The sequence below is a fragment of the Vidua chalybeata genome, chromosome 6 (genome assembly GCF_026979565.1).
Source record: "Vidua chalybeata isolate OUT-0048 chromosome 6, bVidCha1 merged haplotype, whole genome shotgun sequence".
Lineage (NCBI taxonomy): Eukaryota > Metazoa > Chordata > Aves > Passeriformes > Viduidae > Vidua > Vidua chalybeata.
Genome location: NC_071535.1, coordinates 13,468,401 through 13,478,059, shown reverse-complemented (window position 1 = coordinate 13,478,059; position 9,659 = coordinate 13,468,401).

Here is a 9,659-nt window from a genome sequence, read left to right as displayed (position 1 = left end):
AGTCATTACCACAAATCCTATTATCCCATCCTAAATCTTGAAAAACTTTTTTTCTGTCATGCACTGATAAAAATCAAGGCCAGTTGGATGGGGCTTTGAGCAAGTTGGTCTAGTGGGAGGTGTCCCTGCCCATGTAAGGGGGGTAGGAACTAGATGATCTTTAAGGCTCATTCCAGCCCAAACCATTAAATGAGTCTATGATACTATAATATTCTATTCTATGATCTGTGAGTTGTTCTAATTAGTTGTTATGGCTAATCTAACATTTGTGTTAAGTCTGGATGCACAGGCATTGCTGAGTCTGGCATAGTGGAAGAAATCCCACATTCTGGGGAATTTTTGGAAAAAAACAATACAGAAGAACCAGAAATCCTGCACTCCAATAATAAAAAAACTGAAGCAGATCTAAGGAGAAAAATTCAATTTCCTTCTTGTATTTCAACATTCTGGAATTTACTTCTGCAGATCATCCAGTTGCCCAAAATTTTGCCAAAATTCTTTTTCCTACATGAATGTACACATGCCTTTTTCTTTCTCTGGTTTTTGCCCCCTCCATCTGCTTTTGTCCCTTTCTCTCCCTAATCAGAATTAACGAGAGAGAACTCAAAAAATTTCTAGCCAAAAAAATGTAAAATTCCTTTGTTTCAATGAAGTTACTTTGCTCTGATGAAGCAGTGTTTTTGGATTAAAGTATTTTCTGTTATCATGTTCCTATAAATTCCATTAAAAATACAATATGAGAAACTCAAAGTGAAATAGAAAGTTCAAATCATATTAACATCATAATCATTGTCCTCTTATAGAAAACCTATCCTAGCTGTCACATACCTGAAACTTTCAGCTTGTGTTTTTATGCTGAAATAGTACAAAGCAACAGATTTTTTTATAACTTCAAATCTTTGTTACTGTTAATCTACTAAAGATGTACATCACACTGCTTTATTTCATTCTTCAGAGGGTTAACATCTATGTATGTATCTCTGTTGATGCATATGTGCCTGTATATATGACTGAAATGAGCAGATTTGCTTGACTTTATGAGCTACATGCCAGACCACATCTGAAGAACTGCTGAGCTTGCAAAGCACAGTACCACACTCCTCCTTCCATTCTCTCTCACTGTCTCTCTCAGTGGTGATAGCTGTGGCCCTTCAATACTTTTAACCATTAAATGATTAAAAGCTCAGAGAACAAAAAAGGATTTTCTTTATGTGTGAGTAGTGTGTGCTCTGTGCCTGGAGTTTATTTACTGGACTCCAAAGCAGAACTTTCTCCACTGAGTAAGTTACATGGTATGGTCAACATTTCAGAAATGTCCACAGTGACACTCAGGTCTGCAAAATTGTCAGCACTGGGAAATAGAGATATTTGAAAAATCTGACTACGCACAAAGCCAGAACAGAAGCTTTTGGATGCTTAGAATGCTTGAAAAATCTTATCCTTTTAACATTGCTTAAATGAGTTCCTGCAAAATATGGCCTTAACTGAATGTGCTGAGAAATTTGAATTATGACCCTGCATACTCTTTTCCTACACCTCAGACACATTACTGCTGTCATTAGTGTTGCTGTCAGTTAGTTAGCTTTAGGCTTTAGTTACCATGATTAAAATTAGGACGTTCCTATTTTGGAAGTATTTTTCCTGATATCTCACATAAGTAGTAAGACTTTTTTTTTCTTTTCCCCCGAATTTGCACAGTTCTTGTCAGTTGGTCTTTACACTGCTGGTCCAGGATAGCATCCTGATTTTCTGAGCGTGTCATCTGGCAATGCTGGTTGATAACTTTGCATGAATCTAAGGAAAGAATGTGCTTTTTCAAAGGAAGACTGACTGTCAGAAGCAGGCTGTGTGTTAAAGATTTGTTGCTCCATAACAAAAGGCGGTCACTGATTTGCAGACACAGCTCACACTGATGTCAACAAAAGCCGCACATAGAGTTCAAGTGTGCAAAGGGGCCCTTTGCCTCTAATTCATCTCAGGGCTTGCCTTATTTCAATATACAGCTTTGAGCTGAATGAGATCGGGATATATTTTTAAAGATGTTGGCTGCAGATCCACGTTGATGAAAGGTGAGAAAATCCTTGCAGTTCCACGGACAAGTCGAAAACCTGCCTGAACAAACTGCCAGTTCAAGTGTTCTTAAAGCGGCCACAGACCAGAAAATTGCTGCACACAACTGAATGTCAAATATTTGCCTGCTGTGTTTTGGCATAATTTAATTTGCTTCAGTGGAGACATGATGATTTTCATCAGCTAAAGATCTGTTTTTAAAGTACACATGTATATTTTGAAGCTCCATCCTCAAAGTTCACAACTTTGGGGGTTTTTTGTTTTGTTTTGTTTTGTTTTGTTTTTTCCTGTTCAGTCTGGGGTAACAGTTTAATTTCTAAGCTGTTCCTCTGTTGTTTTATTTTTTCTTGAAGAATATAGACATGATGAAAACTGTAGGGCTGGCCAAAGAATGCTATGTTAAAGCATAACTTCAGAAGAAAAGTAGCACAAATCTACACCAGCCAGTACAAACAAAGGGTTTGGGTTTTTTTAAATAGCGACTTCATATACTAAAAAAAAGCCTACCTTTTCTGCCTCTAAATTTGTTCTCTATAGCCTTTTTTTAGACTGACACTCAGTGTGTTGCAGACTGATAAACAGCAGTCACTGACTTGTATTGCAGTTAAACAAAAGTAGGAAAACTAGAAAGGTCCTGAAGCAGTCACATAGCTGGAAGAGGGGGAATAAAGGTAAGTCAGAGTGTAAACAACTCCTGAAGTCTTTAGACACCAAAGTAGCACCTACCTTGAACAAGAAATAATGCAAGTCTGTGCCTTTACAGTAGTCAGAGAATCACAGCATTGTTAGGGTTGGATGGGACCTCTGGAGATCATCCAATTCAACACCCCTGCCAAGGCAGGGTCACCTGGGGCAGGTTACACAGGAATGTGTCCAGATGAGTTTTGGATGTCTCCAGAGAGGGGGACTCCATGACCTCCCTGGACAGCCTGTTTCAGTGCTCAGCCACCATAGTCCCCTAGATAGGCAGGAATAAGCAGGCTGTGCAGTAGATGACATGTTATTTCCTCAGTCAATGAAGCACTGTAGGTGGAAAGCTAGAAATTTGTCACTGTATTTGGTTATTGTTGTTTTGATCATCCGAGAGCAAAGTGTAAAGAAAGCAGGAATCCTGGTCTCATAGAGCTTCTTGAGGAATTTTTGAAGTTTCCAGCAAAACTCCATTTTCCTGAGCTAGTTATTTTAGCAGAGCTGACCAGATCTGGAGACACTTATCCATTATCTCACTTTCAGAGAAGATTCATGACAGTTCTGAACTCTCTCCAGTGTGGACACCACATATCTGGCAGGGCTATACCACCTAATTTCAGTGTTAGAGACATCACAGCCTCTTCACCACAGGGCTCTCTGCGCATTAATTGAGCTCTCAGCCAATCCTTCCCTGGAAGACTCTTGTCCCCTCTTTGGGAGCTACTTCTAGAAATCCCTTCAGCTTGGCTTTCTAAAATATGCAGTATAGTCATAAAAACATTTTAGGTGTGTGACTTTATGGTCTGGAGAGTTGGAGTATTCTCCACTGCCAAGCCAGTGCTCACAAGCAGTGTGTTCTCATTCAAGATCCTTGCAGACCAGAGCGGTCACCATAATTGAAAACAGTATCTGTTCAGCATTCAGGCTGAGCTGACAGTCTGTTTTCCATGTTCATCACTGCTAAATTAGTTATGCTGTTACTGAGTGGGGAATTAAGACTTAGGTTTCCAAAGTCTCCAGCATCAAGTTACCAGTCACTGTCCCAAACTGTCATTTTGGTTATGCAATTAAAGTCTCCCTGAGAGTGTTTAAACAGAAACCAGAATGTGCATTTCCACAATGTATTTCACATTGATTCTTTTTCATAGAAGGCTGAAGAAAAAATTAATTTTAATAAAATGTTGGGTCAGTGTTTCAGATTGTATTATGACAGAGAGCATGAGAGAATTTGTGCAGCCAGCATGTCCACCTAGACTAAAACCAAGCTACAAGTGGAGTCTGAAATGCTCACCCATTGGTTTTGCAACTCCCAGCCTGTGTACTTGCAGGATGAATTCTGTTGTGAGAAATTCCCTTTCAACTTTAATTTTCCCTGGCTGTTGCAAATGGGAGGATCATTCACCTCTTTGACATATACTGTTATGTTTTTGTACATTTTTCAACAGCTGCCACAGAAATGGATGCATTTTAGCAGGAGGCAGAATTATTCAGCCACATATGTGTGCTCCTTTTGCTCATACATTATAATACATTCTAATTTTATGTGATTGTCATTAATTTACTAACAAATTATTTTTCTTATTTCAGACTGAGGGCAGAGATACCATTTCATGAGTATTGAAATCAGGCATCCTGAATATTTCCTTGACATATTTTGGTGTATTTCTAAGTTGCTTTATCAGTCCTTAAAGCTCAGCTTGCAGTACTTAACAATCTTGGCCTTGATCCTGTAAGCATGCATATGCCTTGCTTTATGCATATAAGCACTCTCATTGAAATCAATATTCATCCACATTACATTAAGTACACACATAAGTGTTTGCAGGAATGAGGCTGCCTTTTTTTTTTTTTTTTTTTTTCCCTGTATTCATACTATTTTCTGTCTGGTGTCTATTGTAGTCTTTTGAGTAAATAATTTGTAGGCTGAATAGGGCTCTTCAGATCACATTCCTCACTGAATGATACAATTCCTCATGTAGTGCCAGGACCCACTCAAGGCTTTTCAGTTCTGGAGGCAACATTAACTTCCATTTCCCCCAAGAGCAAAATTGAATTTTGTGATAATGACACAAAATATTCAATGACTGTGTGCAGGGAGGTGTTGAGGGCTGAGAGAAGTCAGTAAAGGCAAAGTGGATGAGGGTCCAGAAAGGCCAAGGGATGTTATGGAGAAGGGTGTGTGTGTTTGTAGGACTATTCCATAACATCTTAGCAGAGCTCTGTGTTGTGGAGGGAGACAGAGAGGATGTGCAAATCCTGGGGGAGGAGAGCAGGGACAAAGGAAGGGAGCACTGCTGTTCCTGGTGGCTGTATATCATGTCCCATCATGACTTGGCTGTGCACCATCTTTTTGCACAATAAGTTAAAAAAGGTTTCAGGGCGGCTTCCTCCTGGAGATGCAAAATCTAATGCTTTCATGGCTCTCTATACTTCTTTTCTGAGGAAAATAAAGCATTATTGAGAGAATGAATCTTGGAAAGTTTCATTACAAATGGTTTGTTTTAAATATTAGACCTGTCCAGAACAAATTTCACTTTATTAATATTTTGTGTTAGGATCATTAGGACTTCAAATGTTGGATGGAGTGGAGGACTATAGGCCTTTTACTAGATCTTGTTTGTCAGGCTCTTTAATCTGTCATTTTTAAAGGGCTTTTTGATTTTTTTCAAGAATGACTTGTGTGTTAATTCACTGCAATTGTTACAATTCTTCATTTTACAAAAGAAATCAATTTTTTTTCCCTGCCATTTGTACTGGCTCTTTGTGTTCCATCTACCACAATGAGGAAAGGACCAGTCATACCCACTGCTGTTTGCAGTAAATCTCTGAGGTTTGCATGTACCCGCACTGGAATTTTTGTCTTATAATGGTGATAAGATAATGGTGATAAGTTGTGTCTCTTATTTAACTTTATGTACCTGCACTGAAAAGTAAAATATGAAAACATCTTTTGATTCTGTTGTTGAAGTTATATTTTTAAATCAGGAAAAATATGTTTTACCTGAAAAAGTTCCTGCAAATCTCGAGTTATGACATTTTATGGTTGTTAATCTACTTAAGTTGTAGCTCATCATTCATTATTTTTCCACTTTTTCCATAGTGTGGGAATCTTTTGTTATAGATTAAGTTTTAATTTGGTTCTCCATTTAAGTACATGATTAAAGATATTCATCAATTATGCCCTACTTCATCTGTACACATTTCAATAACTTGGAATTTAAAAACTGAAGAACTGTGCCTGAAAAGCATGGGTTTTTTTTCCACCTGTGTCATTTTTTAAAAAAAGAAAAACAATGGCTTTCCCTAAAACTTTGTTTCTTTTAAACCTTAAGCCTGAGTGGCTACAAGGCTACTGTCTTAGACATGAGGGCATTAATCATATCTGACAGATTTTTCCCTTCTATAATAAGGAACATTTCTCATAATAAGACATAAAAATAGGACATGAATTAACATGACACACCATAGAAGATCAGTGAGTACAAACTCAGATTTAGATTTCCAAGCCTTTTCGGGCTATGCTAATTTTTTGCGCCATTAAGTAGTTTCCAGTTTCAATCCCCATTTGTTCTTAGGCAAAACCACAACAGAAGCATACAATGTATTACAGCCTGCACTGGCAGAAGGTTCCAGCAGCTCAGCCACGCTCTTGTCCTGCAGAGGGCAGTGGGTAATTCAGGCACTCCTTCAGCCCCTGAATTACTGCCACCAACATCTGGCCTTTCCAGAGATTCTCAACAATAGAGCAGTGGGGGCAAGGAATTTCTGCTGGCTGAAAGTGGAATTTGGCTTCAATTAAAAAAAAAAAAAAAAAAAAAAAGAGAGAGTTTATGAGTAATACACTCTTTAATTTACAGGCCTGTATAATACGTATAACCACTAAATATCTGGAGTTAGCTCCAGCTCCAGGACTCTCTCTTTTCCACTGTCATGTAACCACCAATACTATTTAGCTCAATTGCAAATATATGGTATTAGAATTTTTTTCAAATTTCACTGGGAGATGAGATAGAAGGGGGAGTGTAGTGGGGAGCTTCATTTCTCCTGTGTAGTGGTCTCCAAATGCATTATAAACTTTTATTGCCTTGGAAAGTCTTATGGAGTCAGATTAATTTGCATTTGCAAAAGATAGATGGGAACTTCTAAAAGGAAGCTGTGTTGGTCAGAGGATTCCATATGGTTGCAAGCAGCCTTCTCCCTGGTCTCAAGGAACTTGTTTTTGAGAGTAAATAACTGAATGAAAACAGACTTATTGGAAAACTGTTGTAATTTAATGCTTGCAAACAAAAGCTTTTATAATAGTCTAAGTCATTCTGGGATTTCTGAAAGAATTACTTCAAACAAATATCAATTTTTAATTGAGAGGCACCTATGAGGGTGGTGATGATGTGGTCTTTTTCTCTTTTTTAAATTTTTTTAAAAAATTTTTCTTTTAATTTTTTCCCCTGAAATGGGAAATACTGCAAGGTTCACAGTGCTCTCATTTAAAATCCCTATCAGATTTTTCTAGCACTAAAACTTCCACAGGATATTACAGAATCACCCAAGAGCTAAGGCTGAAAAGAACCACTAGAGATTATCCAATCCAACCACAATTCTGAGCAGGGTGAACCAGAAAAAGTTTCCCAGGGCTGTGTCCAGTCAAATTTTGAGTATCTCCAAGAATGAAGACTCCTCATCCCTCACTGGAACTTGGAAATTCCAAGGAATGCCATTTATTTGCTTCCCATTTTCAGGAATCTTTCCTCATCACCTTGACCATTCAAATATATAAGAGAGCAGTCTCACAATGACATCTGCCAGTACCTTCTGTGCTTGTGGCTGTATTCTAGTAAATCCCACAGACTTGCGTGTCTCCAATGTGTTTAAACATTGCTTAACCTGATCCTTTTTCATTGAGGGTAGGTCTTCCTTCCCTCTTCCCAAACTTTCTCACTGTTCTCAGGACTCTGGGATTCATGAAGGCATGTCTTATTCATAGAATTACAGAATGGCTTGGGTTGAAAGGGATGTTAAAGATCATGTAGTTCCTGCCACAAGTGGATGCCATCCACTACATCAGGTTGCCCAGGGCTCTGTCCAGCCATTCTTTGAAGACTTTCAGGGATGGAGAATCCACACCCTAACTCTTAAATCTCTGCTCTTTTAGATTATAATAATATCCTTTTGTGCTATCTTTAAAATCCTTGTAAAATCTCTCTCCCTCTTTTTTATACACTACTGAATGGACACAATAAGGTCTTCTTGGATGCTTCTCTTCTCCAGGCTGAACACTCCTGACTCTCTCAACTGTCTTCATGGGATAGCTGCCACAGCCCCCTGATCATTGTGGTCCTCCTCTGGACTCACTCTAACAGGTCCATGTCTTTCTGATATTGTGGCTCCCAGAGCTGGAAGCAGTACTCCAAATGGGATCTCACCAGAGCAGAGCAGGGGGGTGGAATCCCCTCCTGCGCCCTGCTGGTTGCACTTCTTTTAATGCAGCCCAGGATATGGTAGGCTACAAATGCACATTGCCTGGTCATGTCCAGCTGTTTATCTACCTACACTGTCATGTCCTTCTCTGCAGAGCTGACCTCAATGAGTATTTCTTCCAGTGTGTACTCATGTCTGGGATAGCCCTAGATACAGATGCAGCACCTTGCACTTGAAATTGTTGAACCTCATCAGATTCTTGGCCTAATTCTCTGAAAAATTCCAGAACTTTTAAAGTAATTTCAAAATCAGAGGCTTAAAAGTGCACCAATATCTAAGCAAAATGACTAGTTATATATGATTAATAATACTTCTTTGAAAATGACCATGGTTATAATATAATAATTGTACAGTTCTAACCAGTAACATATTGAAATGGAAAGGAGGTGTTTATGTAGGCAACCAAATTCGTCTGTTTTGGAAATGAATAGTTCTATATTAACTATGTGAGAGCTGAACTGCTTTTACAGGATGTAGTAAAAATAATGACTTAATAAATTCTGATGACAAATACAATAACTGAAAATAAAGTTTTCTCAGTGTATGCTAGCAAAAGAGCCTTAATAAATATTTATTTGCATAAATATTTGCTTATCTTTCCTGCTTAGTGAAGACAAAGATTTTAGAGTGCATGGATGGGTGCTGGATCACATTTAAGAGGAATTTCATACTCTCCAATCTGATGTAACAGAATGATAAGAGGTCTCAACTAGTGCTGACCTCACCATGCAAGAGCCACACACTCAAGAGCTATTTGCCTTTTGCTTATATATCCTTAAGAGAAGAGTATATTCCTGAGCAAAACCCTGATCTTTGGAAGAAATAAGATTAAGGGAAGAGAAAAAAAATGACCTCATGTCCTCCTGCCTACTCAAAGATTTCAGCCTCTGTCACACTAAAAAATGGGAGGTGCATTTTAGAAATGGTCATGTCTATATTCCTATAGAAAAATGGATATGTCTAGTGTTTGGTATGTGGAGTTCTCCTGGTTTTCTCAAATTACTTTTCAGTGGAGGAGAACTGAATATTAAGAACACATTTTTAAAAGCTTCAGGCTTTGTTTTTTTTTTAATATATATATATATTTAACTAAGAAAATAAAGCCTTCACATTTTTAAGGGTCTTTATTAAAACTTATCCTAGTTTGGTTTTATGATGACAAATCAAAATTTTATAATAGTGGGATAATAATTTTCCAGGAAGTTCTTATAGAGCTGTTCATAAGGATATATCAACTTAGGATGTACTGTATAGGCTGATAGAACTGCTGAGTAGTCAAGGAGAGAATCTTCATCTAAATTACAGATACAATTTCTGATATAACATAAAAGTAGATTAAAAAACAAATAAAAATCAAATTATGATTTTGTCTCCCTGAGATTTAAGAATCACAGAAAAACAAGAGAACCTGAAAACAAAATGAA